Source organism: Oncorhynchus gorbuscha, linkage group LG20 (genome assembly GCF_021184085.1).
Source record: "Oncorhynchus gorbuscha isolate QuinsamMale2020 ecotype Even-year linkage group LG20, OgorEven_v1.0, whole genome shotgun sequence".
NCBI lineage: Eukaryota > Metazoa > Chordata > Actinopteri > Salmoniformes > Salmonidae > Oncorhynchus > Oncorhynchus gorbuscha.
In genome coordinates, this window is record NC_060192.1 from 2,535,403 (window position 1) to 2,560,270 (window position 24,868).

Consider the following 24,868-nt stretch of genomic DNA (forward strand, 5'->3'; position numbering starts at 1 on the left):
AGCTCTGTCAGGAGGAATGGGCCCAAATTCACCCAACGTATTGTGGGAAGCTTGTGGAAGGCTACCTGAAATGTTTGACCCAAGTTAAATTATTTAAAAAAATTAGTGTATGTAAACTAATGACCCACTGGGAATGTGATGAATGAATTAAAAGCTGAAATAAGTCATTCTCTCTACTATTATTCTGACATTTCACATTTTTTAAATAAAGTGGTGACCCTAACTGACCTAAGACAGGGACGTTTTACTAGGATTAAATGTCAGGAATTGTGAAAAACTGAGATTAAATGTAGTTGGCTAAGGTGTATGTAAACTTCCATCTTCAACTGTATTGTCCAGATTGTCACATTCACTATGAAATGTGATTTTAAATTATGTGTGATTCAATTGTTGCATTACAACCTGTAAATAAATCAATTTTTATTTGGATTTTATGTAATGAAACAAAATAGTCCAAATCGGTGAAGTGAAATGAGAGAAAAAAAACAGAAAAGTGGTGAGTGCATATGTATTCACCCCCTTTGCTATGAAGCTCTTAAATACGATCTGGTGCAACCAATTACCTTCAGAAGTACACAATTAGATAAATAAAGTCCACCTGTGTGCAATCTAAGTGTCACATGATCTCAGTATATATATACACCTGTTCTGAAAAGCCCCAGAGTCTGCAACACCACTAAGGAAGGGTTACCACCAAGCAAGCGGCACCATGAAGACCAAGGAGCTCTCCAAACAGGTCAGGGACTAAGTTGTGGAGAAGTTCAGATCAGGGTTAGGTTATAAAAAAATATCTAAAACGTTGAACATCCCACGGTTCACCATTAAATCCATTATTAAGAAATGGAAAGAATATGGCACCACAACAAACCTGCCAAGAGAGGGCCGACCACCAAAACTCACGGACCAGGCAAGGAGGGCATTAATCAGAGAGGGAACAAAGAGACCAAAGATAACCCTGAAGGAGCTGCAAAGCTTCACAGTGGAGATTGGAGTATCTGTCCATAGGACCACTTTAAGTCTGACACTCCAGAAAGCTGGGCTTTACAGTAGAGTGGCCATATAAAAGCCATTGCTTAAAGAAAAAATAAGCAAACATGTTTGATTTTGCCAAAAGACATGTGAGAGACTCCCCAAACATATGGAAGAAGGTACTCTGGTCAGATGAGACTAAAATCAAGCTTTTTGGCCATCAAGGAAAATACTATGTCTGGTGCAAACCCAACACCTCCCATCACCCCGAGAGCATCATCCCATGTTTTTCATTGGCAGGGACTGGGAAACTGGTCAGAATGGAAGGAATGATGGATGGAGCTAAGTACAAGGAAATTCTTGAGGGAAACCTGTTTCAGTCTTCCAGAGATTTGAGACTGGGACTGAGGTTCACCTTCCAGCAGGACAATGGCCCTCAGCATAGTACTAAAACAAAACTTGAGTGGTTTAAGGGGAAACATTTGTTTTGGATTGGCCTAGTCAAAGCCCAGACCTCAATCCAACTGAGAATCTCTGGTATGACTTAAAATTGGTGTACATCAGCGGAACCCCTCCAACTTTAAGGATATGGAGCAGTTTTGCCTTGAAGAATGGGAAAAAATCCTACTGGCTAGATGTGCCAAGCTTATAGAGACATACCCCAAGAGACTTGCAGCTGTAATTGCTGCAAAAGGTGGCTCTATGAAGTATTGCCATTGGGGGGGTGAAGAGTTATGCACACTCAAGTTTTTTGTTTTTTGTCTTATTTCTTGTTTGTTTCACAATAAAAAATAGTTTGCATCTTCAAAGTGGTAGGCATGTTGTGTAAATCAAATGATAGAAACCTTCCAAAAATATATTTTAATTCCAGGTTGTAAGGCAACAAAATAGGAAAAATGCCAAGGGGAGTGAATATACAAGCCACTGTACAGTCTGAGACTCAGCTGTAGTATGTGTTTGTGTGCAGAGGGAAGATAACACAGTAAACTCATCACACATCATGTTACACTCCCCTACACATTTATTTGTCCAGTGAAGCTAAAACATTTCATTTGTATGGCCAACAGATGTCAGAGGCAAAGGTGCAATGTGGGATGATGCATCTACTGTATGTATGCTTGCAAAATAGTTGTTCTGTTATGTTTGCCTCAATACACAGAAAAATGAATTTCTAGGAGGACAATGGTCTTCAGATACCACATGTCCTGAAGCAACAACAGACAGCACCAGTATTCAATTTAAATTTACATCTAATTATCTGCAATCATGTCAGTACTTCAGCTCACTATTGACTAGAAGAGACCGGTGATAATATCATGATTGGTCCCCTGATGAAGAAATTATGTCTGATAGCCTGTGGCATCAAGTCAACTCTTTCACAATCACCACCCAACATATTGCTTCATGCCTTGTCATAAATCAAGGTTCTTGTTGTTGTTGTTGTTGCACAAAAAAACAAACTCAAACCAACGCCTCACAACACTGTCAACTGGTGACAGTTTCTCTTGTTATTTTCCTTGTCGGCCCTGATCTGCATATCGACTGAAGGACCGGGATCCCAGGTTAATTAAATGTGAATGGTAAGCCAGGAATACAGACAGTATCGAGCTGCTCCGGGGAGGACCGACAGAGAGAGAGTGAGTAAGATGGACAGAGAGCTCACTGCCTAACATGTTGGCGGTGCGCAATGCAATCGATGGTGCATAACACCTCAATCACAGTGTCATTGCACAAAATGTTTCCCAGCATCATCTGGATATGTGTGCGACAAAGGTTCAACATTCACCTTCTGATACCATTTCTGTCAAGCTGGTCTACACATACAGTTTGATGCATATGTTCTATAAATCCAATCCATTTACACAGAACGCACTGCAACTACCTCTGGAACGCAATGCTGCAAGGCAAATGCAGCATTCGATTGGAAATTAATGTACTTCTGGTGTCACAAAATACAACCACTATCGGTGTGATCGAGGCATAACAAGGGAATGACGATACACTGCCCAGGGGATGTAGCAGCCAGTTAAGAGGCAATTTATGCTCGATCTGAAAATGTGGTTGGAAGCTCTGTATGGGTGGTGTGACGCAATTGCGGGAGCCTCCGGAGGAGTGCAGAGGCCAAATCTGTACCCAAATGTTGGAACAATGTGGAGGGTTCCGTATAGTTCCACATTCACATGATTGGTTGAAGGTTAGGTTGGGGCCGGAAGGTCCTGTGTACACACAAACAGCACTTCCTTGACAACTTCCTACTCCGCTTCCGCAGAGGCCCTATCACTGTAAATGCTGCATGGCCAATGCACCTCTAAATAGTAGTGCTCCGACATGCAGCAGGGGTTCCCCCTGCATCCGTAATGATGTCCGTGCATGCCAGTTTTCCGCAGAGGCTGGTATTTATCCATTTTGAACATGAAGGGAAAGTGTGCTTATCTCTACGCAAATCTCAAGCCCACAACTGCTAGAAGGTTGATCAACTGTATTGCAAGCAAATAGGCTTATTGTTTGTTTGTGGGAAATGGGAGGTGTTTGATGCATGTGAATTATAATAATGGCTAATAACAACATGAAAACAAAGGTCTAATGATAAAACATATGCATTCTCCGTTGATAAGGAGTTCGCATAGCAGCATGTCATTTAATGTCTATTTCACTTTTAATATATAGGCCTAAATAATCATCATATTTAAGGACATCTCTCCTTTCCTGACATAACTGGTTTAAATTCTCTGTTACACAACAAATAGGAGGCCACCATATAAAGTATCAATTGCTCCTTCAAAAGCCAAGAAAGTAAATAGACAATAAGCCTTGACAGCATGGGTAGGCTACAGTAGTGAAAGTAAATAGACAATAAGCCTTGACAGCATGGGTAGACTACAGTAGTGAAAGTAAATAGACAATAAGCCTTGACAGCATGGGTAGACTACAGTAGTGAAAGTAAATAGACAATAAGCCTTGACAGCATGGGTAGGCTACAGTAGTGAAAGTAAATAGACAATAAGCCTTGACAGCATGGGTAGGCTACAGTAGTGAAAGTAAATAGACAATAAGCCTTGACAGCATGGGTAGGCTACAGTAGTGAAAGACAATAAGCCTTGAAGCATGGGTAGACAATAAGCCTTGACAGCATGGGTAGACTACAGTAGTGAAAGTAAATAGACAATAAGCCTTGACAGCATGGGTAGGCTACAGTATTTTTTAAATTTAACTAGGCAAGTCAGTTAAGGACAAGTTCTTATTTACAATAACAGCCTAGGAACAGTGGGTTAACTGGCTTGTTCAGGGGCAGAACAGCAGATTTTTACCTTGTCAACTCAGGGATCAGACCTAGCAACCTTTCGGTTACTGGCCCAATGCTCTAAGGACGAGGCTACCTGCTGCCTCAATAGGCTAGACATAGCCTAGCCTATTTAATTTCAGAGTCTATACCAAGGCAGGAGCTAGAAACACAATCATGTAGTGATGAACAAAACAATGAACAACAATTTTGTATTTTGCATAGAAGTGTTTACTTATAAACACTTATCAAGCATTTACTTTTAAACACTTATCAAGCATTTACTTTTAAATTGCTCAAAAGGACTATCAATCTTGTGGCCAGTATCTGGCACTCGCTAGGTTGCATGTATTTTTAGTTTACAAAAGTCACTGCAACATTATACCCACAAGCACCTCTACAGAAATGTGATCAAATTTACCATTGTGCTTTCTTTTATGAACTATTATGGCCCAGTTCCAACATCTCCTAATCATACAGAAATGAGGGCATTTTTGTTCCCATAAAAGGTTTGTGAATGGAGGGCGTTTTCCAGGCGGGGTTATAGAGCTCGTTCACGACCGCACAAATATAATATGGTGTATCAATGAAAACATGCGTATATATGGTACAGTTGGATAAATCCCAATAATTTGTGCCAGAATTTAGTAATACATCTATGCACGGTTGTTAAAATTAGGCACCTGGTGTTTAGGTTACCAGACAGAGAGAAAGGGATGGAGAGGGAGACAAGGGAGTGATACGATTTTTGTGTTGTCCAAGCTCCCAAGCCACCCTGCCGGGAGCTTTTATGAGTACAAAGACGCTAATTACCTGAAGCGTACTTGGCCTTGCAGCTGGGGTTAACCTCTCCACACGTGAGTTCCAAATATCTCTAATGGTCGCCCCAGCGTGAGTTTTTTATGCACGTGATGTCAGAATGCGCTCACTGTTCCAAAATGTGATACGCAACAGGTCAGTTCATCCGCTCTGCCCTCAAACCAAGGCACACTGCTTGTTTTTTACTTCAATTTGTCAATTTCAAATTATTTTCTAACAAGTTTTTATTTTCTAACAACAGTTTGAATTGAGGTGTGTTCCGCCTCTGTCACGCCTTGGTCATTGTATTTTGTGTTTTCGTTATATATTTGGTCAGGCCAGGGTGTGACATGGGTTTATATATTGTATTTTCGTATTGGGCTTTGTAGTATTTGGGATTGCGGCTGAGTAGGGGTGTTGTATAGGCTTGGCTGCCTGAGGCGGTTCTCAATCAGAGTCAGGTGATTCTCGTTGTCTCTGATTGGGAACCGTATTTAGGTAGCTTGGGTTTCACTGTGTATTTCGTGGGTGATTGTTCCTGTCTCTGTGTAGTACACCAGATATGTTGTAATAGGTTTCACGTTCCGTTTGTTGTTTTTGTATAGGTATAAGTTATTTCATGTATCTCTTTATTAAAGACATGAGTAACCATTACGCTGCATTTCGTTCCGACTCTCTTTCTACAAACGAAGAACGACGTTACAGCCTCATCATTAATTCACATAAAAGTAGGCCATTTCACTTTTGCAGACAATTTATTTTTTAGGCATTACTGACCTGTACAAACTTTTCCACACACCAATTGTTTCTGCAAATCAAGTCTGCAGAAATGTGCGCATCTCCAGTCAAAACAAGACCTGCAGACACATGTTCACGTTTTTCCATCTGGTGCCCGCATCGCATTCATTGTTGTTTTCATTACTACATGATAATAACTTTGGAAATGTGCATTTATATCCAAGTAAGTGCCTTATTACGTTACTAATAGTTCCTGTATGTCGTGTTATGTCGTTACTACTGTAGCTCACTGTCTGTATGGTGTATAATATATTTGTGTGTATTCCTTATAACCGCGGACACGCAATGTAACGTTATTAATTTCATATAACCTTTAACCTTTATAACCTTTATGGTGTTACAGCTATGTAAGCAAGCGTCAGTGAAGTATTAGCTTGTGGTGTATATTGAAGCTACCCAGGCCTTATGACCATGGTTGGTTTTCATGTGGCCTATTTAGCATAGCTCTGTTCTGCTCTGCCCCTGCCATTGTGGAGCTCAACTGTTTCTTGCTGTTATGTCATATTTGTGATTTTGTCAATGTAATACATGATTTTTATAGCAGTGTTTATTATGTTACTTCTTTGTAATATTGCTTTGTTGCTATATCCTTACATTGTATTCTAATTACTAATCATTCCTCTTTATTCTGTACTTTCAGAAACCGCAAACATTATTTGTCAATATCATAACTGGAACTGGACATGCTTGGAGCTGAAGATGGAGGTTTTCGTATATGTGTATGTGTGTACACTCCTTAACAGTTTCACTGGATGAAAACACAGCGAGAAAACACATAGGCCAATATGTAATAGTCACCTATCTTATTGCAGTATTGGTGGTGGTTGAACAACAAAACTTGTTTTTACCTATATTTCATATTCATGCCGAGACTGAACAACAACTGCACCCCCCCCCACCTCTAAAGGCATTGTATCATGGCAGGTCACCTGTCAAGTCACCTGTCAGGTCAGTCAGTCACTAATTGCTGCAGATCAATAGTGCTTAAGCATATGATACTGCCCAAAGCATGGTGAAACACATAGAGGTGTGTCACAAGCTAAACACAGGTACTTTGTCAACGTCCTCTGCTTCCTTCTCCTGGTTCCAGACAGGCAGACTTTGCATTACTTCCGTGTGCGACTACCTTGAGCAGCAGTTTGAGGGTCTTTGCAGGGAAAATGCCATGCAGTGAGGCGTAGGGGATAGTCTACAGCAGGACGACCCCCAGTGGATGGGCACCGAGGTGTGTGGTGCTCCTCCAGCAGCTCTCTCATGAGGTTTTTGGCTGTACTTTTGGTAGGTAATTACTTTACCTGTGGGGAGGATGAGGGAAGGGAGAGGATGATGAGGCAGTAGGTATGCGGGTGAGATACAGTTCCATTATGCAATTATAGTGATTTGTATGTGAACTGTACGTCCAATTACAAAGAAATTACTTGTTCTGTAATCATCTCGCCTGTTAGTAGGTGGTGAACTATGTGGCTATTGAGGGCAGCAGTGTCGATCAAATGGAAAAATATTCTTATACAACTTGGTAGTTTTCCGAGTGCATTCCACAAAGCTGTTTATCATGTCTGCCTTATCCACTGCTCCCATTTTGAGGTTATTGTCATGCACACAGTCTGGTTTGATCTTTCTCTCTCCCCTCAGGTGGTCCACCTTCCAGTCAGGTGGCTGACATGATTGCTCTATGGACAGTGGAGTGGACATGGATGTTTCGTTTGTCATGCCACTATACTGCCAGCTGTTGACCGTTCTCCTGGAACTCCACCTCCCATCGCTGCAGCTTCCTGCATCCGAATGCCGGCATCCCCTTCCTGTTCAACCTCACGACCTCACTATGCTGGAAGAGTATGTGAATGCTGTACCAATTTTCCACATACAAAGCGTGTCCTCAAACCCCTCATAATGTTGGATGTCAGCTGTGGACCCTGTGTAGACTATAATGTCCTGGACAAATCTTGTCTTCACGTCGTACATGACAAAGAACTTGACCCCAGCCTGTGCCTTTTGGAGGGAATATATTGACGGAACGCCAGCCTACCTTTCCATAACATCAGGGCCTCATCAATGCATAGGTCCTTGTATGCCACAAAGACCCGACCAATTGCTGATTTCAGGCTGATGAGAAGATTTCTTATTTTGTGTAACGGGTCATTTAGGTTGGAGGTAGCATTGTTGACGAAATGCGGGCATCGCAGCAGAACTAGGAAGCTTGTTGCAAATATAGGATCTGTGCTCCAATATTCTCTTAGGGAGTTCTTCTTTACAATAATCCCATGAGAAGGACTGTCACCAGAAAGGTGTACGTTTCTCTAATTGTGGTTGTCACCCACTTAGGGAGTTTCCCCCTTACTCATGACTCTCTCTACTCCTGTAGCTCCAAGGCATAGTGATTGTTCTCCTCCGCTATATCTCTCACCAGCTCCTCTGTCAGAAACAGCTTGAAGCACTCTGCCTCAGAGGGAAATGGCAAGGGGCGTCGCACTCCAGTATGGGACTCATCAAAGCAAACAACAGGGCCAGGAGGGGTGAAATGGCCGGTGGCGTTCCAGCAACCACAGGACTCCTGTACTGGATCCACTGTCGATCTGCTTCCATTAGATTGACAGGTAGCCAAGTGGTTTGAGCGTTGGACCAGTAACTGAAAGGTTGCTGGATTGAATCCCTGTGCTGACAAGGTTAAAAACAATCTGTTGTTCTGCCCCTGAACAAGGCAATTAACCCACTGTTCCCCGGGAGGCTGTCATTGCAAATAAGATTTTTTTCTAAACTGACTAAATCACTATCAGAAAATGTTTTGTGTGGTAATTATTTATTTATTTACTGCTTTATTCACGTGTAAAATAATTCCTCTCTGTGGCAATAAGACGACGGGAGAAGAAGGGGCCGGGGACGCAGCTTAACCTGTTAAGTCGACCCTCTACTTTTTCAAACATTCTGTTAAAAATCGCGCAACATTTCAGCGCCCTGCTACTCATGCCAGGAATATAGTATATGCATATTATTAGTATGTGTGGATAGTAAACACTCTGACGTTTCTAAAACTGGTTAAATCACGGCTGTGACTTTAACAGTGTAACGTCATTCGTCTGTTGAATGAAGAGAGTCAGACCGAAATGCAGCGTGTAGGTTACTCATGACTTTAATGAAGATAAATGCGGTACATGAAATAATTGTATAAGAAAACAACAAACGGAACGTGAACTAATTACAGCCTATCTGGTGACTAACACAGAGACAGGTACAATCACCCACAAAATACAACGCGCACTCAGGCTACCTAAATACGGTTCCCCATCCGAGACAACGAGAATCACCTGACTCCAATTGGGAATCGCCTCAGGCAGCCAAGCCTAACTAGACACACCCCTAATCATACACAATCCCAATTAATACAAACCCCAATACGAAATACAACATATAAACCCATGTCACACCCTGGCCTACCCAAACATATAACAAAAACACAAGATACAATGACCAAGGCGTGACAAACAGAGCGTGAGTTTCATCGTATAGCGCAGGAAAACCTGATCACTGAAAATGGAAATAAATATCCTTGCGCTTACTTCCAGGAATTGTTCAAAGTGAACCGAATTACATGAGACCGAGGTTTCAGCGCCTACAGCTACCACACGTTGTCTAGAGTCTTGTCATTTGATTCGCAATTGATTCTTGGTCTACATTTACATTTAAGTCATTTAGCAGACGCTCTTATCCAGAGCGACTTACAAATTGGTGCATTCACCTTATGACATCCAGTGGAACAGCCACTTTACAATAGTGCATCTAAATCTTTTAAGGGGGGGGATAGAAGGATTACTTTATCCTATCCTAGGTATTCCTTAAAGAGGTGGGGTTTCAGGTGTCTCAGGAAGGTGGTGATTGACTCCGCTGTCCTGGCATCGTGAGGGAGTTTGTTCCACCATTGGGGGGCCAGAGCAGCGAACAGTTTTGACTGGGCTGAGCTGAGCGGGAACTGTACTTCCTCTAACCGGTTCAAGGGAACTCCTTCCCTCCGTTCTCCGACCGGATGTTTTGGTCGAGCTCTCTCGGCCATGTTTTTTTCCAAACGACACCTATAGAAGTTACATCACCTCCTGATGAATTTTATCGCTTATTAACGTGTACTAATACCTAAAGTTGCATTACAAAAGTATTTCGAAGTGTTTTGTGAAAGTTTATCGTCGACTTTTTGAATTTAAAAAAATGACGTTACGTTATGAAACGCTCTTTTTTTTCATTTATCACACAGTCTACATAGAACGATATCTAGGCTATATATGGACTGATTTAATAAAAAAAAAGACCCAATAGTGATTATGGGACATCTAGGAGTGCCAACAAAGAAGATGGTCAAAGGTAATGAATGTTTTATATTTTATTGTGCGGTTTGTGTAGCGCCGACTATGCTAATTATTTTGTTTACGTCCCCTGCGGGTCTTTTGGGGTGTTACATGCTATCAGATAATAGCTTCTCATGCTTTCGCCGAAAAGCATTTTAAAAATCTGACTTGTTGCCTGGATTCACAACGAGTGTAGCTTTAATTCAATACCCTGCATGTGTATTTTAATGAACGTTTGAGTTTTAACTTATACTATTAGCATTTAGCGTAGTGCATTTGCATTTCCAGAGCTCTAGATGGGACGCCTGCGTGCCAGGTAGGAGCAAGTGGTTAAGGTCCAGGGCAGACCGCTGAGACAGGACAGCCCCGAATCTGACGTCCGAAGCATCGAACTCCACCACAAACTAACGCATAGGGTCCGGATGAATGCATATGTGAGCTGTGGGAAAGCGGTTCTTAAAACCTGTTGAGGTTCAGCTGAAAAGGTGGTGCAGGGAATGCAAAAATATTCTTTAGAAGTATTTAACCTCCACATATTAACAATTCCAATACCTCAAATGAAAGATAAACACCTTGTTCATCAACCCAGCGTGTCAAAACACAACATATTAGACCACCACCAAACCAAAGAAAAAACGTAGCCATTTTTTCCAGCAAAAGATAAAATCACAAAAGCGGGATTAAAAATAAAATCAATCACTAACCTCTTGAAAATCTTCATCAGATGACAGTCATATGACATGTTACACAGTACATTTATGTTTTGTTCGATAATATGCATTTTATATCCATAAATCTCGGTTTACATTGACGCCATGTTCAGAAAATCCTCCAAAATATCCGGAGGAATTATAGGAAGCTACACCAGATAACAGAAATACTCATCATAAACTGACTAAAGATACATGTTCTACATATAATTAAAGATACACTGGTTCTAAATGCAACCGCTGTGTCACATTTTTTTTTTAACGTTACGGAAAAAGCCTAACATTGCAATAATCTGAGACGGCGCTCAGACCTAACAATATTTCTCCGGCATGTTGGAGTCAACAGAAATACAAAATTACAACATAAATATTCCCTTACCTTTGATGATCTTTCATCAGAATGTAGTGCAAGGAGTCCTAGTCCAACAATAAATCGTTTTGTTCCATAATGTTCAATTCTAGTGTCCAAGTAGCAGCATTTGCTATCACTTTCAGCTCACATGCTCAAAAAATGACTTCTGGTCCAGGATAACTTGCATGAAAACTTCCAAAAGACATATTACAGGTAAAAAAAACTGGTCAAACTAAGGGTAGAATCAATCCTCAGGATGTTATAATCATATATATCCAATAACATTCCAACCGGATCATTCGTTTTCATCTGGGGCTGATTGGAACATCCGTAGCACTCAAAGAGAAATGCGCCATAACAAAATGGCATTCTCTTGCGACACCGACTATTTTCCCTCCCATTAGGTCAAAGTTCACAGCAAATGCTCCATTACACTTTCTACTGAATGAGGATATCTAGTGGAAGACGTAGGAAGTGTTTCCAGATCCATAACTTGTTGGGAATGGAGGGGGCGATGACGTGAAATTTGCCCCAACTTTCAGGATTTCAAAACTTGTTTGGAAGATTCCTGCCCTGTGAGTTCTGTTATACTTACAGACATAATTCAAACGGTTTTAGAAACTTCAGAGTGTTTTCTATCCAATAGTATTAATAATATGCATATATTAGCAATTTAGGACAGATTTTGACGCAGTTCACTATGGGCACGCAATTCATCCAAAGTGAAAATACTGCCCCCTATCTCTAACAGGTTATTAAGGTCCAGGAATGCCCTGTCACCAGCTGAGGATCACGTGAGCGGGAACTTGGGAGAGTTGAGTGCTGAAAGGGGGAAAGCCAGGGTGCTGTAACCTCAGATAAAATGTTTATAGAAATGGGCAAATCTCAGGAAGCGTTGCATCTGCTCTCTGGACATGGGTTGGGGCCAGTCCACTACAGCTCTCACCTTCCCAGAATCCATCTGCACATTACCAGCAGCAATGATATATCCAAGGAAGGAGATGGTGGAGGGAATTAATTCACATTTTTCTGCTGTCACAAAAAGATGGTTCTCCAGGAGACACGGAAGGACTTGTCGGACGTGGAGAACATGTTCATGAGCTCAGCGGTGTCATGTCTTTAGTATAATTAAATGTGAAGACTGTTCTTTTATCAAATCAATTATCTATTATTATTATTATGCGATTAAACCAATCATGTAAATTTCTTGAACTTCTTATGGGCAGGTGGAACGGTAGCGTCCCATCTGGCCAACATCCGGTGAAATTGCAGGGCGCGAAATTCAAACTACATTATTATAACTATTTAACTTTTATAAAATCACAACTGTAATACATCAAAAAAAGCTTAACTTCTTGTTAATCCAGCCGCTGTGTCAGATTTCAAAAAGGCTTTCCGGGGAAAGCAAACCATGCAATTATTTGAGGACAGCGCCCCGAGTACAAACACATGAAAAACATATTTCAACCAGGCGGGTGCGACAGGTAAGTCAGAAATAACGATATAAAAAATGCCTTACCTTTGATGATCTTCTTCTATTAGAACTCCAAAAGGTCCCAGTTATGTCATAAATGGTCCTTTTGTTCGATAATGTCCTTCTTTAAATCCATAAAAACTCAGTTTAGCTGGCGCGCTTCAGTCAATAATCCACCCAGTTTCCAGTTTCCCTCCATCAAAATACATACAAAATGAATACCAAACGTTTCTAAGAAACTTTTCCAAACAAGTCAAACAATGTTTATAATCAAACCTTAGGTACCATAATACGTAAATAAACGATACATTTTAAGACGTTATTGTCTTTACCTGAGAAAAATACCAAAGAACGCGCTCTCTTCCACGCGCTTGGAAACCAGCCTGAAACTCCTTCTAAAGACTGTTGACATCTAGTGGAAGCCCTAGGAACTGCAATCTGGGAGAACTTGGCCTTATAATAAAAGTGATAGCCATTGAAAATAGAGGTAGGCAGAACTTTTTTTTGTGGGGGGTGGTTTATCCTCGGGGTTTCACCTGCCATATCAGTTCTGTTATACTCACAGATATTATTTTAACAGTTGTAGAACCTTAGAGTGTTTTCAATCCAAGTCTACCAATTAAATGCATGTCCTAGCTTCTGGGCCTGAGTAAGAGGCAGTTTACTTTGGGAACGCTTTTCATCCGGACGTCAAGATACTGCCCGTTGTTCTGGTACTAAGTGATGGTTGTACGGGGATTTTGTTAATGGCTCTATCACTTCCTACGTGTCCAAGGAACTGAACCGAAAAGGAATGAAAGCATAAACAGAAGATATAGCAAATATAGTTATCACACCAAAATCATATAATTGGACTGTATTCTACATACAGTTGAAGTCGGAAGTTTACATACACCTTAGCCAAACATTTAAACTCGGTTTTTCACAATTCCTGAAATTTAATCCTAGTAATAATTCCCTGCCTTAGGTCAATTAGGATCACCACTTTTTTTTAAGAATGTGAAATGCAGAATAATAGTAGAGAGAATGATTTATTTATTTAAGCTTTTATTTCTTTCATCACATTCCCAGTGGGTCAGAAGTTTACATACACTCAATTAGTATTAGGTAGAAGTGCCTTTCAATTGTTTAACTTGGGTCAAATGTTTCAGGTAGCCTTCCACAAGCTTCCCACAATAAGTGGGACAATAAGCCCTGCCTCCAGCTGTTTGCTTAGAAAATCTAGGGACAATTAGGAGGCCTGCGTCTTGTGACCGTAGCGTACGTGTAGGTATGTACGGCAGGACCAAATCAGAGAGATAGGTAGGAGCAAGCCCATGTAATGCTTTGTAGGTTAGCAGTAAAACCTTGAAATCAGCCCTTGCCTTGACAGGAAGCCAGTGTAGGGAGGCTCGCACTGGAGTACTATGATCAAATTCTTTGGTTCAAGTCAGGATTCTAGCAGCCGTATTTAGCACTAACTGAAGTTTATTTAGTGCTTTATCCGGGTAGCCGGAAAGTAGAGCAGTGCAGTAGTCTAACCTAGAAGTGACAAAAGCATGGATTAATATTTCTGCATCATTTTTGGACAGAGAGTTTCTGATTTTTGCAATGTTACGTAGATGGAAAAAAATCTGCCCTTGAAATAGTCTTGATATGTTCTTCAAAAGAGAGATCAGGGTCCAGAGTAACGCCGAGGTCTTTGTTTCTTGGGACCTAGTACAAGCATCTCTGTTTTGTCCGAGTTTAAAAGTATAAAGTTTGCAGCCATCCACTTCCTTTTGTCTGAAACACATGCTTCTAGCGAGGGCAATTTTGCGGCTTCACCATGTTTCATTGAAATGCACAGCTGTGTGTCATCCGCATAGCAGTGAAAGTTAACATTATGTTTTTGAATGACATCCCCAAGAGGTAAAATATATAGTGAAAACAATAGTGGTCCTAAAACGGAACCTTGAGGAACACCGAAATTTACAGTTGATTTGTCAGAGGACAAACCATTCACAGAGACAAACTGATATCTTTCCGACAGATAAGATCTCAACCAGGCCAGAACTTGTCCGTGTAGACCAATTTGGTTTCCAATCTCTCCCAAAGAATGTGGTGATCGATGGTATCAAAAGCACCACTAGGGTCTAGGAGCGCGAGGACAGATGCAGAGCCTCGGTCTGATGCCATTAAACGGTCATTTACCACCTTCACAAGTGCAGTCTCAGTGCTATGATGGGGTCTAAAACCAGACTGAAGCATTTCGAATACATTGTTTGTCTTCAAGAAGGCAGTGAGTTGCTGTGCAACAGCCTTTTCTAAAAATTTTGAGAGGAATGGAAGATTCGATATAGGCCGATAGTTTTTTATATTATCTGGGTCAAGGTCAAGAGAGGCTTTATTACTGCCACTTTTAGTGAGTTTGGTACACATCCGGTGGATAGAGAGCCGTTTATTATGTTCAACATAGGAGGGCCAAGCACAGGAAGCAGCTCTTTCAGTAGTTTAGTTGGAATAGGGTCCATTATGCAGCTTGAAGGTTTAGAGGCCATGATTATTTTCATCATTGTGTCAAGAGATATAGTACTAAAACACTTGAGTGTCTCTCTTGATCCTAGGTCCTGGCAGAGTTGTGCAGACTCAGGACAACTGAACTTTGAAGGAAGAGGCAGATTTAAAGAAGAGTCTGTAATTTGCTTTCTAATGATCATGATCTTTTCCTCAAAGAAGTTCATGAATTTATCACTGCTAAAGTGAAAGCCATCCTCTCTTGGGGAATGCTGCTTTTTAGTTAGCTTTGCGACAGTATCAAAAAGGAATTTCGGATTGTTCTTATTTTCCTCAATTAAGTTAGAAAAAAAGGATGATCGAACAGCAGTAAGGGTTCTTCGGTACTGCACGGTACTGTCTGTCCAAGCTAGTCGGAAGACTTCCAGTTTGGTGTGGCGCCATTTCGGTTCCAATTTTCTGGAAGCTTGCTTCAGAGCTCGGGTATTTTCTGTGTACCAGGGAGCTAGTTTCTTATGAGTTTCTTATGAGTTTGTTTTTAGTTTTTAGGGGTGCAACTGCATCTAGGGTATTGCGCAAGGTTTAAATTGAGTTCCTCAGTTAGGTGGTTAACTGATTTTTGTCCTCTGGCGTCCTTGGGTAGACAGAGGGAATCTGGAAGGACATCAAGGAATCTTTGTGTTGTCTGTGAATTTATAGCATGACTTTTGATGTTCCTTGGTTGGGGTCTGAGCAGATTATTTGTTGCAATTGCAAACGTAATAAAATGGTGGTCCGATAGTCCAGGATTATGAGGAAAAACATTAAGATCCACAACATTTATTCCATGGGACAAAACTAGGTCCAGAGTATGACAGTGAGTGGGTCCAGAGACATGTTGGACAAAACCCACTGAGTCGATGATGGCTCCGAAAGCCTTTTGGAGAGGGTCTGTGGACTTTTCCATGTGAATATTAAAGTCACCAAAGATTAGAATATTATCTGCTATGACTACAAGGTCCGATAGGAATTCAGGGATCTCAATGAGGAACGCTGTATATGGCCCAGGAGGCCTGTAAACTGTAGCTATAAAAAGTGTTTGAGGGTGCTGCATAGATTTCATGACTAGAGGCTCAAAAGATGAAAACGTTGAAATTTGCTATCGTAAATGTTAGCAACACATCTGCCTTTGCGGGATGCACGGGGGATATGGTCACCAGTTTAACCAGGAGGTGAGGCCTCATTTAACACAGTAAATTCAGCATGCTTAAGCCATGTTTCAGTCAGGCCAATCACATCAAGATTATGATCAGTGATTAGTTCATTGAATATAATTGCCTTTGAAGTGAGGGATCTAAAATTAAGTAGCCCTATTTTGAGATGTGAGGTATCATGATCCCTTTCAAAAATGGCAGGAATGGAGGTCTTTATCCTGGTGAGATTTCTAAGGCAAACACAAAGTCCAGTGTAGTTCCTTGAGAGTCGTCATGGTATTGCTTGAGGGGGAATATACACGGCTGTGAGATTGCTAAGGCGAACACCACCATGTTTAGTTTTGCCCAACCTAGGTCGAGGCACAGACATGGTCTCAAGGGTGATGGCTGAGCTGACTAGACTGACTGTGCTAGTGGCAGACTCCACTATGCTGGCAGGCTGGCTAACAGCCTGCTGCCTGGCCTGCACCATATGTAATTGTGGAGGTAGAGGAGTTAGAGCCCTGTCTATGTTGGTAGATAAGATGAGAGCACCCCTGCAGCTAGGATGGAGTCCGTCACTCCTCAGCAGGTCAGGCGTGGTCCTGTTTGTGGGTGAGTCCCAGAAAGAGTGCCAATTATCTACAAATTCTATCTTTTGGGAGGGGCAGAAAACAGTTTTCAACCAGCTCATCACTCCCCCTAACTGGGAGGGGGCCAGAGACAATTACTCGATGCCGACACATCTTTCTAGCTGATTTACACGCAGAAGCTATGTTGCGCTTGGTGACCTCTGACTGTTTCATCCTGACATTGTTGTTGCTGACGTCAATAACAATATCTCTATACTCTCTACACTCGCCAGTTTTAGCTTTAGCCAGCACCATCTTCAGATTAGCCTTTACGTCGGTAGCCCTGCCCCCTGGTAATCAGTGTATGATCGCTGGATGATTCGTTTTAAGTCTAATACTGAGGGTAATGGAGTCGCCAATGACTAGAGTTTTCAATTTGTCAGAGCTAATGGTGGGAAGCTTCGGTGTCTCAGACCCCATAACGGGAGGAGTAGTGACGAGAAGGCTCGGCCTCTGACTCCGACTCGCTGCTTCATGGGGAAAACTGGTTGAAAGTTTCTGTCGGCTGAATGAGCGACACTGGTTGAGCATTCCTACAGCATTTCCTTCCAGAAACCGTGAGATAGTTGTCCGGCTGCGGGGACCGTGCGAGGGGATTTATACAAACGTTACTATCTATACTTACTGGTGGCACAGACGCTGTTTCATCCTTTCCTACACTGAAATTACCCTTGCCTAACGATTGCGTCTGAAGCTGGGCTTGGTAGCACAGCTATCCTCGCCGTAAGGCGATCGTTCTCCTGTATATTATGAGAACAGCGACTGCAATTAGAAGGCACCATGTTAATGTTACTCCTTAGCTTCGGCTGTTGGAGGTCCTGACTAACCATGTCCAGATAAAGCGTCCAGAGTGAAAAAGTTGAGGGAAAAAACAAAAATATAAACGGTAATTAAAAAGTAAAAACCGTAAAGTTGTCAGGTAGCAAAATAGGTTGGCAACAAAACGCACAGCAACAAGTCTGTTGTGAAGTTGTGAAATGGCGTCAGAGGTTTCTAGACGTTGATTTTTTACATGCTTGATCTTCCATTGTACTGTAAAATCGACATGTGACAGAGATAACAACGAAATTCAACAATGTGTCAACTCCTGAGAAGAAACAAAAGCATGAAATATAGTCAATATTTGAAGAGTTTAATTCCTAAACGCTATATTTTCAGAAATGTTGGTGAATTAGCTTTTATTTTTTAATAAAATCATAAAAGGGCTTGGTGTGTTTTTTCACTATCTAATCCTGGCATGGGGTTGTGTCCTGAAAATGAAAGGCACGTATTTGATTTTGTTTAAAATCTATCACTTGATGGTTTCAGAGACAGATAATCATTTTTTTGGGCAAAATGCTTTATATCTGCCTCACCTCGCAGAGAGATAAGCTATGCTGCCAGGTTTTACATGGTCAAATGTAACAACCCCCCCACCAAAAAAATTGTTATATATATATATATATATATATATATATATATATATATGTAAATGTACAAATTGTATATAGTAATATATTATCTGTATCTAAAACATTTAAATTTGACATTTTAGTCATTTAGCAGATGCTCTTATCCAGAGCGACATACAGTAAGTGCATTCATCTTAAGATAGCTCGGGGAGACAACCACATATCACAGTAAAATACACAGGTGTGCTTTAGGACCATGCGGACGCCTCCGAGCAGTTGGGTAGGCTGTTTGGAGTGTTTATCTGACTGGATAATTTTTTAAATAATAATGATTATGTGCTCCCCCCACTTCTAAAACCAAAGTTGTGCCTCTGTATAAAAGTACCCATAAGCAATCATTTCTAATGAAGAAACACAAATGTAAAAAATTGGTGGGTATGGCATTTTTTAAATAAACTCTTTCTTTTATCCACTCATGAAGTCCATTGTCAGTGTACGTGCATTATGAAGTGAAGAGTAGTTCTACAATCATTAAAAAGGCGCTTTGTTGGATAGTAATTTCATGGATGTTGGATCACATTGGGGACATTTGTATTGCAAATAGAAAAAGTATGTTGAAAGTTGCGAATTAATCAGTGTGTGTGTGTTTGTCATATGGGCTGTGATGCAGCACTCAATAGCCACTAACTCTAATACACATTAATCAGGGCAACAGTTCTTAAGCTTCACTCCATCTCACACACTCTCTCACACACATAACAAACACATGCACTCACTCGCAACTCTTACAAAATAATCAACAAGGAACACCTATGATGCAAAACATACAACATACAATGCATGAAGTGCAATGAAACACAGAACAAATCCACATGAACAACAAGTAAGTCTACAGTACACACACACACACACACACACACACACACACACACACACACACACACACACACACACACACACACACACACACACACACACACACACACACACACACACACACACACACACACACACACACACACACACACACACACACACACACACACACACACACACACACACACACACACAGCAAGAGGGAGATACATCTGCCTTGACCTTTTGTCTTCACATTATTACACAGCCAGTTACAGAGGGAAATTATTGCAAGGACACACTGCAGTATTCATGATTGAGCTCTCAGAAAAACAAAGGTCACTATGATTTTCATTGCTACAGATGTTGGATCATAATTTGATCACTATTTTGTTGCTGAGAATTTTTCTGAACCACAGAAAATAAAGATGAGCTTTGTGATTTACTTAAATTCACTGAAAATTCACATGAAAATTCACATGGTTATATTAACAGTATTGCACAATTTATGTAGGCTACTGTTGGCCAGGTGAAATAGCCTAACCACAGATCAAGCAACATTATGGACTAAATGTTCAAATCCTGAAGCTGCAGTATTATTGTGCTGTTAGGATTAAGATCCTAGACCTGTACATGCCAATGAAAATCAAACCTTTTTTAATCATACAGCCAATATTAATAACACCGGCTAAAGAAAGTCAAGGGAAATACACTGTAGACGTTTTTAATGTTGTAAATTAATGAATTGTAGCTGGAAACGGCAGATTTTTTAATGGAATATCTACATAGGCATACAGATGCCCATTATCAGCAACCATAACTCCAATGTCACGTTGTGTTAGCTAATGCAAGTGTGTCATTTTAAGAGGCTGATTGATCATTAGAAAACCCTTATGCAATTATGTTAGCACTGCTGAAAACTGTTGTACTGATTAAAGAAGCAATAAAACTGTCCGTCTTTTGTCTAGTTTGAAAAAGCCATATCTTAGACTGGCCAATAAAAAGAAAAGATTAAGACGGGCAAAAGAACCCAGACACTGGACAAAGGAATAAATATCAAATGTTGCTACATAAGACCGATTTCAGCCTGTCGGTCACATTAGGACAACCACGCTTTCTCCAGACTCTTAGAAACATATGGTTGTCAGAATGTTATGTGCTAGTTGGTATAGGCTTACAATATTACATCATCGTGTATTATAGACTCCAGTGTGGTATTATGCCTCAATGCATGAATTGATACCTGTCAAAATGTATAATGATTTTTTTTAAACTACGCAAGTCAGTTAAGAACAAATTCTTATTTACAATGACGGCCATACCCAGATAACGCTGGGCCAATTGTGCACCACCATATGGGACACCATATGGGACCAGGTATTGTAGTGATGCTTCATGCACTGAGATGCAGTGCCCTAGACCGCTGTGCCACTCATGTTTAAGTTTACAAAAACTCTGCAAGTTTTCACCGTGCTGTCATGACAACTGGGGGTACACCTACCCAAAATGGGGTAATTGGTACCTGTACTGTATCTTACGCAAGGAAGTGGCTCATAGCAAGCTGTGTGTGAAAACCTACATACTAGAGTGTCATTCAGTGGGGAAGAGGAGAAGTACGTTGAAGGATTCATCTCAGAGTTCAGTGGGAATGTCATGACGTTTTCTTGTGGTGACTATCCATGCCAGATGGACTGGAGTGACCCTCTTCACAAAGTCCCCCAAGGGGAGATAAAATATTCTTTCTATAGTGACGGTAGATAGAGAACTAGTGGGAACATATGTTTTTGGTTTCACATTGGTTGTGTGAAAGTTTTTTAAAACGTTCTGAGAGGAGAAGTTAACATTTAGCCTGTTCTGGAAATGTTATTTATTAGGTTGCAGAGAGGTTCTGAGAACATTTTACTCTGATTCCTTTAAAGATTTCATTTTTATTAATGCTATGAAAACAGAAATTGGAGGTTATTTGGAGGTTTTTGAATAACTTCCTTAAAACTTTAACTGAATGTTTCAATACGACCTTAATAACAACTTATTTTGGATGACCTTTTTTGAGCTCCAAGCACAGAATGGACACATGTAAATGTTAATTTCTTGAGAAAAATGTTTAATTTCTTTAGGCATTAATCATGCAAACACATGCATTTATTCTTGTGACACAGCATCAGTGAGATTCAAACCTCTCTATCCATGGGATTAGTCCACTGAGCCACCAGGATGGAGCTTCATGTTCTGAGAACGGAATGTATATGTTTTCAAATAACATTATGTGAGCGGACCAAGTAATTGGGCGTCACTCTAAAGCGGGAAGTTGGAATAAACGAGTCAGGAGTAGGTCTTCTTGATTGAACACAGTTCTCTATTGAGGGCATTTGGTCAACACAAACACTCCAACATAATCAATGAAAATCTTCCAAGGAACAACATACATCTTCTTCTCCAGATGAAACAGGAACACAATAGGATAATCTTTAAACTACAACAAAAAGTCACGGGATTGTCACCGTCTTAGTGGTTCTTCCTGGATAGCTCCTCTCTCGGTGGCCATCTTCCAGAGATAGTTTCCTCCTCTCTGCTGGTTCCATTCTCTCTTTTATAGGGGAAGGAGAGTATGTCATTAGTACCGTCAGCTGTGCTTAATTGCCTCTGGTTACCTTGTCTCCCATGCCTTGTTGGGCTACTATCCATGAGCCCAGCCTGCCCTCTGGTGGTCCTTCCACAATTATTAGAAAGTTCTTTGAACGTTACTAAAGTTTTCTTTTGGTTTTGAGAACAGAATTTTGAGTTTATTGATGCTAATATGTACAATTATATTTGTTTATGTTCCCAGAATATTGCCAAGAACTGACATTAAAAAAGAACCGTACATGGTCTGAATGTTCTGAGGACATCGCTTAAGTTGCTTAATTTATTTGAACGTTCCCAGAATGTAGTTAAAATATGAAAATAGAACCACATGGAAATGTGTGTGGAATGTTCTGTGGAAGTACTGAAATTCCCACAGACGAACATTGTCTCTTAACGTTCTCTGAACAATTTGAGAACATGACTTGAATCATAACCATGAGGAAACCCATAGGACACGTTATGCTGAAGTACTGAAATTCCCACAGAAGAACGTTGTTGCTTAACATTCTCGCAACAAAATGAGAACATTCCCAATGTCAAACCAGTTGGATAACATTCCTAGAACATTACCACAATTTTAATTAAATGGAATCATGTTTAAGCTTTTAGGAAATGTTCTATTATATTCCTGAAATACCAAGTTCCTTAAATGTGCTGAGAATGTTCCAAAGCAAGCAACTTTTCTGCACCAATCCCAGAAATGTGTAGGAAGGTTGTATGCTATATAACCATAGGACAAACACGCTCTCACCAAGCTCCAAACATATGGTTGTCAGAACGTTATGTGCTAGCTTGTATAGGCTTACACAATTACATCATCATGCATGAAACACTCCATTGTGGTGGTATTATGCCTCAATGCATGAAATTATGTCTGGCTATATCACATCACCTCTTAATCATGAGCTTCTATGTCAACCATTCCAAATCTATCCTAAAACTTGTCCCCAACGTCCCGTCTCCTCTCCACTGCTGCCTCAGTCTGGAAGGTGAAGACATGTCCTCATCCCTGGGTCGGATTACAGCAGCAGAATGCCTTATCGCTCGCCATATGACACATTTGTTACTAACACTATACTATAGTCTGGTTACAAAGCTCAAGGTCGATGGGAGAGAGGCCATGTTGACATTTTATCTCTGTCCCGAGTACTTCTCACTGAAATCTGCATCATTCGATCTCCCTCTAATAGATCCCCGGCTCCTATCTCTCTAGATTAAAACGACTGATGGCTCCTCCAGCAGCATGTTATTGAGAGAAGAGAGCCTTTGGAGGAGGGGGTGAGGAGGAGGAGGGAGGGAGGGGGGGCGCCTTCCTCAGAGGGGTCTGGTGACAGGACAGAGAAAGAGAGAGCTCCATGTATCCCTGATAAAGTTACTAAAAGAGGGATGCAATGTATGGAAGGATGCCCTTCTTCTCATCTTGGACTACAGGCTCTTTGGTGGCAATAAAATGGATGTGTTAGATTAGAAAGAAGAGAGGGAAAGGGAAAAAGGAGGAGAAAAATATGTGGCCGTTGTTGAAATGGAGTAGGGAGGGCGAGGTGATACGCAGCAAGGGACCATGGGGGACTCTACTGTCCAGCAAGCTGCTGTCTGTCTGTCTCTGTCTGCTCCTTGTCTGGTGCCAAAGCATTTCAGAGGCAGACTGCATGGCAAAGAGATGAAACTATCCCCTGGGGTTTCCTGCCTCTGTAATGGAAACCACCCCTGTACCACTGACACGGGGTTCGGTGTAATGTTAACAACAACACGTTATACTCCCCAAGCTGTAGCACACTAACAATGGCTTTGGTTGTGCAAGAGCGATACTTGATACTTAATACATGCTGTTGCCCTTCCTTTATTGGATTAACGAGTTGTTTGTGGTTGTATTTTTCATATCTCTGTCCTACCTCGCTTCACAACCCCTTTATCCCTGCTAATCACTCCAGGTCAACAGACCCACCATGATGCCCTCTCCTCTGGCTCTTTCTCTCTCCATCTATCCTTTTCCTCCTCCCAATGACTCCTCTGTAGGTTAGTAATCCCCACCAGGATAGAGAGTGTCACTCCAGGGTTTGCTAAAGTAATGACTGTCCTCCACAGGGGAGTGTGTGTGTGTGTGTGTGTGTGTGTGTGTGTGTGTGTGTGTGTGTGTGTGTGTGTGTGTGTGTGTGTGTGTGTGTGTGTGTGTGTGTGTGTGTGTGTGTGTGTGTGTGTGTGTGTGTGTGTGTGTGTGTGTGTGTGTGTGTGTGTGTGTGTGTGTGTGTGTGTGTGTGTGTGTGTGTGTGTGTGTGTGTGTGTGTGTGTGTGTGTGTGTGTGTGTGTGTGTTTTTGCAGAAGTGTGTGTGTATGGGCATATGTGGGTGCTTGGGTGCGTCAGTATCTGTTTGCAATGCACGTGTGTGCCTGTGCGTGTGTGTAGACTCAGGTTAATTGGTCATCTGCACTCTGGTCAGCCATTCATTGTGAGGCTGAAGGAGCTTCATATGCACCCTGACGGACAGCCAGCATAGCATGACTGAGGCTATAGGGAGCTAAAGGAGGGTCATATAGCACACTTTCATTATACGGTGTCTCTGAAGGACACCTGCTCTGTGGTAGACTATCTGTGAGCTGTAGGGTAACACTGTGGTCGATTTATGATTGTAGTACAGTGGAGTGGGCCTGACCGGCCATGTGGGTTACAGTTTGCAACTGTATTTTAAAAAATAAATATGTTTTGTATATTTAAAGAAAATGTTTAGATAGAACAGTGAAGTGACGAGGAGACAGGAAAGGTATGAGAGGTTGCGAGTCAGAAGGCAGTAACCACTGGACAACACTGGTTGCTACATTTCTGCAACCTACTTTGTAACGAGTGTTGTTCCTGTGATTGTTGTTGTTGCCTATGTATTGCTGCAGTGAGAAATTAACACCAACTTATCAATGGTGGAAGAAAGAGATAGTTGTTTATTTTTTAACTAGCTCTTCCAGAGCTGGCCTATCATTTCATATGACTGATTCTTCATGGAAATGCAGCTCAAC